The sequence below is a fragment of the Acinonyx jubatus genome, chromosome X (assembly GCF_027475565.1).
Source record: "Acinonyx jubatus isolate Ajub_Pintada_27869175 chromosome X, VMU_Ajub_asm_v1.0, whole genome shotgun sequence".
Classification (NCBI taxonomy): domain Eukaryota; kingdom Metazoa; phylum Chordata; class Mammalia; order Carnivora; family Felidae; genus Acinonyx; species Acinonyx jubatus.
In genome coordinates, this window is record NC_069389.1 from 33,418,298 (window position 1) to 33,429,049 (window position 10,752).

The following is a 10,752-nucleotide window of genomic DNA, read 5'->3' on the forward strand; positions in this document are numbered from 1 at the left end:
AGCCTGGAGCCTGCTTGGGATTCTTTGTCTCCCTCTCTCTCTTCCCCTCCCCTGCTCACACTCTGTCTTTCTCTCTCTCTCTCAAAAATAAATAAACATTGGGGCGCCTGGGTGGCTCAGTCGGTTGAGCATCTGACTAAAGCTCAGGTCACGATCTCGCAGTTTGTGGGTTCGAGCCCCGCGTCGGGCTCTGTGCTGACAGCTCAGAGCCTGGAGCCTGCTTTGGATTCTATGTCTCCCTCTCTCTCTGCCCCTCCCCCACTCACACTGTCTCTCTCTCTCTCTCTCTCTCTCTCTCAAAAATAAATAAAAGTTAAAAAAATTTTTTTAAAGGTCAACATTTTGAGAGAATTAAGATCTTTCTGAGAGTTTCTTTGGGTTTTTCTCTAACTTTTTGTGTTGTATCTTAGCTCATTAATATGTGCTAAAAAAAAAAGTGCTGCTTTAGTTGCTTCAGTTTTGGTTTGCAATTTTGGTTGTATTTTATTCTAGACATTTTGCAGTTTTCTTTAGGATTTATGCACTGAATCATACAGGAATTGTTTTGTTTTATTTTCTAAGTTTCCAAATGTGTAGAGTTTGAGAGGCTGCATTTTTGTTCAAAACAACTCGGTTTGTGAGATAAAGATTCTCTGTTATTTGCTGAGGCTTGCTTTGTGCCCTGGTATGTGGTTCCAGTTTGTTCTGTGTGTGCTTGAAAGGGATGTATATTTTCTGATTATAGGGTGCAGAGTTTGAGTAAGGTTGTAAATATATTCAAGTAGTAAATTTTAGGACTGTTCAAATTATCTGCATTCTTAGGAATATTTTGTCCATTTGACCTATTGGGTTCTGAGGACGATGCCCTAAAATCCCCCACCGTGACTGTGGATTTTGTCGATTTTTGCTTCATGTATTTTTAAGCTATATTGTTAGGGACATGCAAGTTCATGATTATGTCTCATTGATGAATTATTTCCTTCGTCATTATCAACTGCCCCTCTTTATCCCTAATTATGATTTTTTTCTTTTAAAGTTCATTTTGGCTGACGATTACAAATGTTAAGATTACTTTTCTTTTGATGAATATTTGCAAGGCTATTGCTCCAGACCCCTCTGCTTCCAGCCCTTTGTCTGTCATATTTCGGATGCATCTCTTAAACAGCATGTAGCTGCATATTTTCTTCTTTGGCTCAATATGAGAAAGTCTCAACCGAAAAGCTTAATCCAGTTATGGATTGTGATTATGGATATACAGGATTTGGTTTTATCTCTAGCACATTTGTTTCCTGTCTACATTTCTTTCTTGTTTCTCTTCCCTGCCTCTTTTTTTTTTTTTTTTTGGAAACTATACATTATATTTATTCTTTTAGTGGTTAATCTTAATTTCTTAATGTGTGTACTTGAAATATAAAGCTTTTTTAAATTTTTTTAATGTTTATTGATATTTGAGAGAGAAGGAGACAGAGCACAAGTGGGGGAGGGGCAGAGAGATGGAGACAGAATCCAAAGCAGGCTCTGAGCATCTAGCTGTGAGCTGTCAGTGCAGAGCCCAACACAGGGCTCGAACTCACGAGCAGTGAGATCATGACCTGAGCCGAAGTCCGACGCTTAACTGACTGATCCACCCAGGTGCCCCGAAATATAAAATTAATCAGAATCTCTATCTTCTTCCAAAATAACACAAAGACCTTGGAGTGTGTTAATTCTAGGCACTTCTCACTTAAATTCCATGCTTCTGTTGCCTGACATTGTGTTTCTACTGTCTCCCAAAATGAATCATGACCATCACTGTTTTTAGGGTTCATTTAGATTTACCTACTTGTATACCAGTTTTTTGTTCTGTTTTGTTTCTTTAACCACTGTTCCTTGCATCTCATCCTTTGGGGTTCAATTTTGGATTTTTTTTTTGAGGTACATGTTTGTTAGCTTATCAAGGAGTTTATTTATATGTGCTAAATTATCTCAATCTTTGAAAAATCTGCATGTCATTTGTACTCTTAAATGATAGTTTAACTGGGGCTAAAATTCTAATTTGGTAGTTGAAAGTATTCCTGGCCTTTCACTGTTATTAATAATAAGTCTAATTGTTCGTTTTGAGGTCATTTATCATTTCTCCCTAGTGATATCATTTCTCACTAGTTGCCATTAAGACTTTTTTGGGGTGCCTGGGTAACTCAGCTGAGTGTCTGACTTCAGCTCAGGTTATGATCCCGTGGTTCGTGAGTTTGAGCCCCGCATCGGGCTCACTGCTTTCAGCGCAGAGCATGCTTCAGATCCTCTGTCCTCCCCTCTCTCTCTCTCAAAAAAGAAGACTCTTTTTTTCCCCAGCTTTATTGAGATATAATTGACATATAACATTGTGTAAGCTCAAGATGTACAGTGTGATACATGTATACATTGTGAAATGTTCACCACAATAAGGTTGGTTAACACATCCTTCACATAATTCCCAATTTTGTTATTGTCTTGGTGAGAACATTTAAGATCTACTTGCATAGAAACTTTAAAAAAAATTTTTTTTAACATTTATTCATTCTTGAGAGACAGAGAGACAGAGCACGAGTGGGGAAGGGGCAGAGAGAGAGAGGGAAACACAGAATCCGAAGCAGGCTCCAGGCTCTGAGCTGTCAGCACAGAGCCCGATGCGGGCCTCGAACTCACAAACCATGAGATCATGACCTGAGCGGAAGTCAAACGCTTAACCGACTGAGCCACCCAGGTGCCCCGAAACTTTGAAGTATACAGTACAGTATTGTTACCTCTATTCACCACGCTGTACATTACATCCTCGGAACTTACAAAAATGAAAATTTGTGCTCTTTGACCAACATGTCCCCATTTCCTCCACCCCCCAGGACTAGGCCTTGTTCTTTTAATAGATGTTGGAAAAGATAATTGCATGCTGACCTCCCTTGGATAGCTGAATCATGGTTAATACTGGATAGCCCGGGACATCATTGCATGTAACACCCTGGGAGAAAATAAGCATCTTAAACCTAATACAACAGTGATGCTAGCCTCGTGCTCTTGGGTTGAGTGTTTTAATACTTTTAATTAATTGCCAACTTTTCTCTTTCTAAATCTTAATGAAAAAAACGACTCACTAAATCATTGTACGACTCTCTCTTTGCCTTTGATGATCCTCTTCCATATATAATGGACTTTCTATCTTCTATGCCTCTTAGAGCCTTTCATTTTTTTTCCCCATGTCTTTATTTCTTGGAGAGCATCCTGGATAACTTCCTCAGTTATGTCTTCCAGTTCTCTTCTCAATTTTGTCTCATTATTTGTCATTTTCATTTTCTTTTTTAAAACTTTCTGTTCTTTTTCTTTGATGGCCTCTTCTGCCGACTTCTCATCTTGTCTCTAATACTCATCTATCATTATCCTTTCTTTCAGATATTCTAGTATCTAAAGTTTGCGGGTGCTAATCCTCTTGTATGTTATGTTTGCTGACTATTACTCATAGTAGATTGTTTTCTTGTGTTTTGAGTTTGTGTAAGTCAGCTTCTCTTCAGTGAGGATTTTTGAAAATACCTTCTTATTTTGGACTAATTTTCGATTTAGGCAGGGGTTGCAATGACAATACAGAGATTTCCTGCCAGTCCTCCTAATGTCAACACCTTACATTATTCTCTTATATTTAAAAACCAACACGGGCACTGGTACATTGCTGTTAACTGAACTCCAGACTTCATGCAGATTTCACCAATTTTGCTTCTAGTGCCCTTTTTTTGTGTTCAGGGACCCAATTCAGGATACCACATTACATTTAGAGAGAGGATTGGTTTTTCTGTGGTAATACCATGCCATCTGGGTTATAGAATTGTCCCTGCAGAGAGATTTTGCATGTGTTCAGCCAGGCACCCAGAAGTTTTGTTGATCCAGAACCAGATTTTATAGTTGCTTCTCAGCTTGCGGAATCCTATACAACATAGATAGTATAGATTTAGATTGCACACCTGTATATGCTTGTTATTTCTGTAGTTTTTTTCTACTTTCCCCTTCACTGTATTTATGCAAGGTCATGAGATACAGATCATTGCTCAGTGTGGGCCCAAGGATATGTCTCTTGATCCCCTGTAGGGGTTCAACTCTCAAGGCATTGAGTATGTTAGGTCCAGTATCCCACCACACCCTCTACCCTGGTCATTGATGGAACACAATTCATGAGCCTGTTGCTCTAGCTTTAAGTTTCTTTGTTTCTGTCTCTTGGTGATTCATCTTTGTCTTTAGATGTATAGTTAATTCTTTTTTTTTTAACTTTTTTAAATGTTTCTTCGTTTTTGAGAGATACAGAGCACAAGTGGGGGAAGGGCAGAGAGAGAGGGAGACACAGAATCCAAAGCAGGCTCCAGGCTCTGAGCTGTCAGCACAGAGCCCGACGCAGGGCTCGAAGTCACGAACCTTGAATCATGACCTGAGCCAAAGTCGGATGCTTAACCGACTGAGCCACCCAGGTGCCCCATGTATAGTTAATTCTTAAACATATTTTTTATCCAGTATTTGAGGTTCTGCCTAGTGTATATGGCTTCCTTTTCCCCCCAGTGTTTCATGTTGCCAGGACCTATACTCTGTTATCTGCAGTGTATTACATATTGTCCCCTTGTTCTCTAACTGTTTCATTTGTAAGTAATTTCACTCACAGTTGCTTAGGATATTTTGATAGTGTTCTTGAGGGTGGGGACAATGTCAATACTGCCTTTATATCCCCACAGTGACTAGCAAAGAAGAAAGACCATTTTAGGTTCTCAAATTACTTTATAAATAACGAATGAATGAACTCCAAGTCCTTAAACTATGTGCCAGAAGCTGAACTGGTCCTCTGGACATATATTGTCTTAGTTTATTTTAGTTGTTCCTTGAGCCCTATTTGTTGTTTTATCTCTAGAATTCTGTGGCATTCTATTTTTGCCTCGTGTCTTGTTTTCCATTGAATGTATTACTATTTTTATCCCATGGATTTGTCATAGTTTCTCCCACTGTCCTCAATATAAATAACTTTTCATGTCTTGAGTAGTACTGGTGTGATCCAACCTGGATTCTTATTTAGATTTATAGTTATAATCCTCAGATTTTTGTTTCTTGGAGGAGGAAAAGTGGTGGCCTCTGTCTCCTAGTAGAACCTTCAAGATAACCTGCATAAATAGGCTAAGAAAGACTCAATGTATGCACAGAAAGCGTGACCTGTTACCCAGTACTGATTGTCGCAGAGAGCTACCAGGCTAGGAGGAATTCATTGATCTGTGCTTGGATCCTTTTGACCCAGGATGTGTGATGTGTCCATGGAGTAATAGAATTTAACCCAAAGAAGAGTAATAGGAGACCTACTGGATTTAGACTATGGGGTATGTGGAGAAGATGTTGATTAATTTCTATGTATATAGCAGATCATGCAAGCTACTAATCTTTTTAGTAGAATAATTTGGGTTTGTACCCTTGATAGTGAAAAGGTCAACGTCACACCTTCTAGGAATACGGTTGTGCTAGTTTCCTATTTATTTATTAAACATTACCCCATCACGTAGCCATTCAAATAACAAACATTTATTATCACAGTTTCTGTGGGATCAGGAATCCAGGTGCGGCTTGGACGGGTGCCTCTGGTTCTCAAGGTGTCTCATGAAGTTGTAGTTAAGCTATTGGTTGGGGCCGTGATCTCCTTTAAAGGCTCAGCTTGGGGCAAGGTAATCAACTTCTAGCCTCATTCAGGTGATTGTTGACAGGCCTTGGTCCCTCGTCACAGGGGCCTTCCCAAGGGTTGCTCCGGCCCTCCGTAGGGGAGTTTGGCAGCTGACCTGCCCCAGGATGAGAGGTCCAAGAGAGAGGGAGTAAGAGAGAACGTTTAAGACAGAAGCCACGTTCTTATAACCTAATCTCCGAGGTGCCATGCCATCACTTCTCTAAAAGGAAGTCAGGGACTAAGTCTAGTCCATGCAGAAGGGAAAGGAGTCACACAAAGGTGTGAATGCCAGCCGGCTGGGATCATTGGGGGCCATCTGACAGGCTGCCTGGCACAACTACATTTGCTTCCCTTTGGGACTTACTGAATGACACACACAGTTAACCGAGAACAGCAACTAAACTAAGGAAGAAGGGTTCTGTACAGGTAAGTTCACACTCCACTGTCATTAACCTTTGGTGTTTTCCACTCTTCATTTTTTCATGACTGGCCAAGGCTTGCTTTTTTTTTTTTTTTTTTCTTTTTTGCACCGCTTCCTCAAATATTTTTCTTTAGGAGTTAGAATTCCTTATGGTCAGCAAAATCAAGTTTTGCTGCAAGTTTCCAAATATATCAAAACTATTTTTCCTTATCTTGGAAGATTTTCTCATTTGTGCGTGTCTACTCTCTTTGGGGAAAAAAAATCCTAGTAATTGTCTCATTTCTGTACTGCTACACACTTCTTGGTAAAATAACCCTGAGGAGAAATCATTAAAAGTAGATGACTTGGTATTGGATTTTTAACCCTTTCTTCCATTACCTTTACTTCGTGAGGATCCTTTTAAATGATGCTTGGTGCAGCGAGAGGAATGGAGCAGTGGGGTTGATATTGGTTCTATTTGTAATTTCTTTGGTAGCAGAAAGGTTACATTTTTAAAGGGACATTGATGAACCGATAAATGAGTATGTCCAGAGTCCTCTCCAGAATAGCAAGCATCTAGAAATCATTCCAGGCCCGAAGGCACTTGTGATAGTCTGGCTGTGCAAGTTTGTGTGCAGGGGGGTGGGGCATGTTGGGGCGCTATGGCAAAGCATGGGAAATAATCTTTTTTAAGGATTGAGTCCACGAGACCTCAAGCCTGGGTCTCCTCAAGCATGCTCTCCTCCAGGGCGATTTTATCCATCCCTGTGACTTCAGTTGCCAGGTATATGCTGGTGACTCCCATCTTCATGTAGCCAGCTTACATGTGTCTCTGGAGCTACAGATCTGTTCAGTTCAGCTGTCAACGACCACTGGGCTGAAAGAATAGAAGCCCAGAGAGTGGTGACGGCAGGGAGGCCGACTCGGACAGCAAATCAAGGGAAGGTCCAGACCAATCTTGTTTGGACTAAAAGAAACAAGAACTTTTGATGGACTTTATCAATGCAATCATTTCATAGATATTTATTGAGCACCTACTATGTGCCAGGCACACTTCTTTTTTTAAATTTTTTTTTAATGTTTGTTTATTTTTATGAAAGACAGAGAGACTGAGTGCTAGCGGGGGAGGGGCAGAGAGAGAGGAAGACACAGAAACCAAAGCAGGCTCCAGGCTGTCAGCCCAGAGCCTAATGTGGGGCTCGAAGTCACAAACTGTGAGATCACGACCTGAGCCGAAGTTGGACGCCCAGCCGACTGAGCCACCCAGGTGCCCCAGCACACTTCTGAATATGGGGCTACAACGGTGACAAGACAGAGCAGGCCTTTGGCCTCGTGCGACTTAAATTTTTATGGAAGCAGGCAAGTGATAGATGTGTGAATGAATGAAATTAGTGATATATTTTAGAAAGAAAATGAAAATGGGTGAAGTTGATGACATCAAACGGTCCAACTTGCGCTATATGTTTGAATTTGTTTTTGAGCTTGGGCAGTCAGTCTCTGACACCATCTCATTGGAATTAATTTAGATGTGAGCTGAGGTCCACCTGAAGCTTTGGGTTGGGCAGTGTGCTACAGGTGGCTGCGTGGATGGATGGAAACCAGCCATTTATGGTTATGTAAGCCAGGCTGAAAACCTCCCCCGCCCCGCCACCGATAAGAACCCTGAAGACACTTCCACAAATTCAGTTAATCACTAATCAAGGTTATTCCCTTGCAAAGCAGAGCTAACTTCATACGGAAGAGCATAACAACTGTGCCCGTGTGTGCACATTTCACAAGGAGTGTGCGTGCTATAATCATGGTTGACTAGCTTCGTGGACGAGCTCTGGCCCTTCCCCTGCAGAACCACAACGTTTCTATGTGTTGTGTATATGGGGCTTGCTGGCGAGATTGGAGTTGAAGAAAGGGTTTCATAGCTTTCAGAAGAAAGTTTGAAAATCACGGAGTTAGATCATGATGCTACACAAAATGTGGCCTAGATCAGGGGCGGGGCTTCACCAGGAGCTTGTTACGCACGTAGAATCTTATGCCCTGCCCCAAATCTGAATAGGAATCTGCATTTTAACAGGATCTCCAGGGGATGCATATTCACAAAAATTTGAGAAGTACTCATTTAGGCCACTGGTTTCCAAACTTGGCTGTGCGTTGGAATCACCTGAGAGTGAAACCTTCCCGGAGGATTCTGATGTACAGCCAAGTCTGAGAACACTGATTTAGGCCACAGACTGAACCCTAAGAATGATCAGTGTCCTGAAAATGTGGGCTGTTTGGCCACCTGGAGAACCAGGTTTATAGTGTCAGTCAATTCACTAGAACCCTCTACCAGTGGGGTGAGGTGACAGCCTCCCACCGCACCCCAGTCCAACATCCCCCTTGTGTATGGAAGCTAGTGCATAATGAATGGAGAATGGCTATTCTTGTAAGTGGGCGGGGGGAGTGGTGAGGGCATTGAGGATTCCTTTCCAGCAGATGGTATCATTTATCAGCTGGTGTAGACAGCAGCAAGATCTCATTTATATGCAGTGATTTTCCCTCTTCACCAGGGATTAACTCAGTAGAAACACTCAGACCAGCCTGCCTGCTACTCACCCTATCCAGTTTAAATTTATTTTATGTAATTGTATGCAATAATTTATCCGTGAGATTCCTCCAGGGGAGGAAGCCACATGGATCGCTCAAACCGCGGAAGGCAGTAAACAGAATGGCCTTATGCATTTGTTAAGTCATAAAGCAAATAGCAGGGGATTGTTGAGGGAGGGGAGAAGGTGGCTGAACATTCAGAAGAGGATACCTTTTGGGGGGGCGCTTCTTCCTTTCACCTCCTCTGTCTCCCAGAAAGATGGTTCAACAAATTCATTCTGCATCAGGCATTGCCGATTTTTTTTTAAATGAATACTGAATCACGGAAACAGGCAAGCACAGACTCTATGCTTTAAATTCCAGTGTGTTCCGTTCTCTGTGGTCCCAGAGTTGCTTTAACAGAACAAGTGGAGGGGAGCTAAGAGAAGGTGTATGTGAAGTTCTGTTTTCTTGCTCAAGAAGCAGGCCACACCGAGCTTATGGCTGTGGGACATGCATGCCGGCCCACAATAACAAGCAAGAAGTCTAAGCCAGTACCTTCAGCAGGAAGGTATTCTTTCATTTAATAGATGAAGGTGCTAAGGCTTCCAAGAGTTGTGATCTTCCAAACCCAGCGTCCACGACAGCTGAAAACACCAGAATGTGCTTATGTTGCAAACCTGGAATTCCTACCCCAGACAGGAGTACCATTTCACACAAATTAATCGTGGAGATACCCACTGCCCATCGACAGGTGCACATAGGATCAATGGGGAAATACAGAGTAGCCAAACCACTTGGAGATAAATTATTACAAGTGATTCTCTATCCACCCAGTTCTTTTGACCTAATAGCATTTCGTTTCAAAAGAGACCCTGACCCTTCTTTGTTAGAGATCTGTGCTGGGCCTTCTTCCGAGGAAGAGACAGGAAGTCCAAAACCTGGCTGTCTGCCCCAGAGCAACCCTTAGTCCATCAAGCTGTTCTGAATGAAGAATTGTAATCTTCTCCGTAATCTTCTTTCTGTTTTTCTTGTGGTAACAACACATAACATCTGCCCTCTTAACAAGTTATAAGTGAGCAATACAGTATTGTCATCTATAAGCATGATGTACAGATCTCTAGAACTTACGCATCTTGCTTAACTGAAACTTTGTATCCATCGAACAGCAACTCCCCACTTCCCCCTCTCCCTAGCGCTTGGAAACCACCATTCTACTTTCAGCTTCTATGAGTTTCAACAAACCTGTATGCCGTAAGATCCTTGTTAACAGGAAATCGTGACTTGGTTTGAGGATTCTCTAATTTCTTTTCATCTTCCTGATTCTGGCGTCTCCATACCGTCACTATTATTAGGAAGACATGCTCCCATAGGTACAAAAATGGTGGTGGGAGGGGGAAGACAGTAACATCATTGCTGTTGTATCAGCTAGAACAAGGATTGAAATGATCAATAGACTTTATTTCAGGCCCTCCCCCCAAATAATTTTATATTAGCCATATAGATCTTTGGGAGTAAACAATGAGTATTAATCTTCCAAATGTTCAGTTCTTGATTCTGATTGCAAGAATTGGGAAGATATTTGGGGGGCACAGGTGCTTTGGGATAAGGATAAGTCTAGGCAATCTCTAGCCTTGTTGAAATTTTAAATTTAAAAGTAAATTGCAAGGGGTGCCTGGGTGGCTCAGTCGGTTAAGCATCCAACTCTTGATTTCAGCTCAGGTCATGATCTCATGGCCTTGAGACGGAGCCCTGCATTGGACTCCATGCCAGGCATGGAGCCTGCTTAAGATTCTCTCTTGCCCTCTCCCTCTGCCCCTGCCCTGCTCGCTCTCTCTCTCTCTCTCTCTCTCTCAAAAAAGAAAATAAATTGCAAAAATGTTAGTGACTACACTTACACTCAGTGGTGAGCACTGAGTAATGTAGAATTGTTGAAACATTAGGTTGCACACCTAAAACTAACATAACGCTGTATTTTAATTATACATCAATTTTAAAATGCTGAGAGAAAAAAACGAATAAATTGCAAGAAATTTTTGAAACTTTTAAAACAGGGATTCCTTAATGTGACAGTTTTCCTGGGATGGGTGGTCGTGACAAAGAGTAGAGGGAGACATAAAGCCAAAGT

General features: G+C 41.6%; 1 long non-coding RNA gene across 1 annotated transcript; it reads left to right on the top strand.

Annotated features, from left to right (window-relative positions):
* The first annotated feature begins 1,409 nt into the window (after window positions 1–1,409).
* On the top strand, window positions 1,410–10,475 carry LOC128311584 (uncharacterized). The gene is made up of 2 exons (XR_008290077.1): window positions 1,410–1,893; window positions 2,239–10,475. It is a non-coding gene; the product is annotated as an uncharacterized LOC128311584 (long non-coding RNA).
* Window positions 10,476–10,752: the final 277 nt, after the last annotated feature.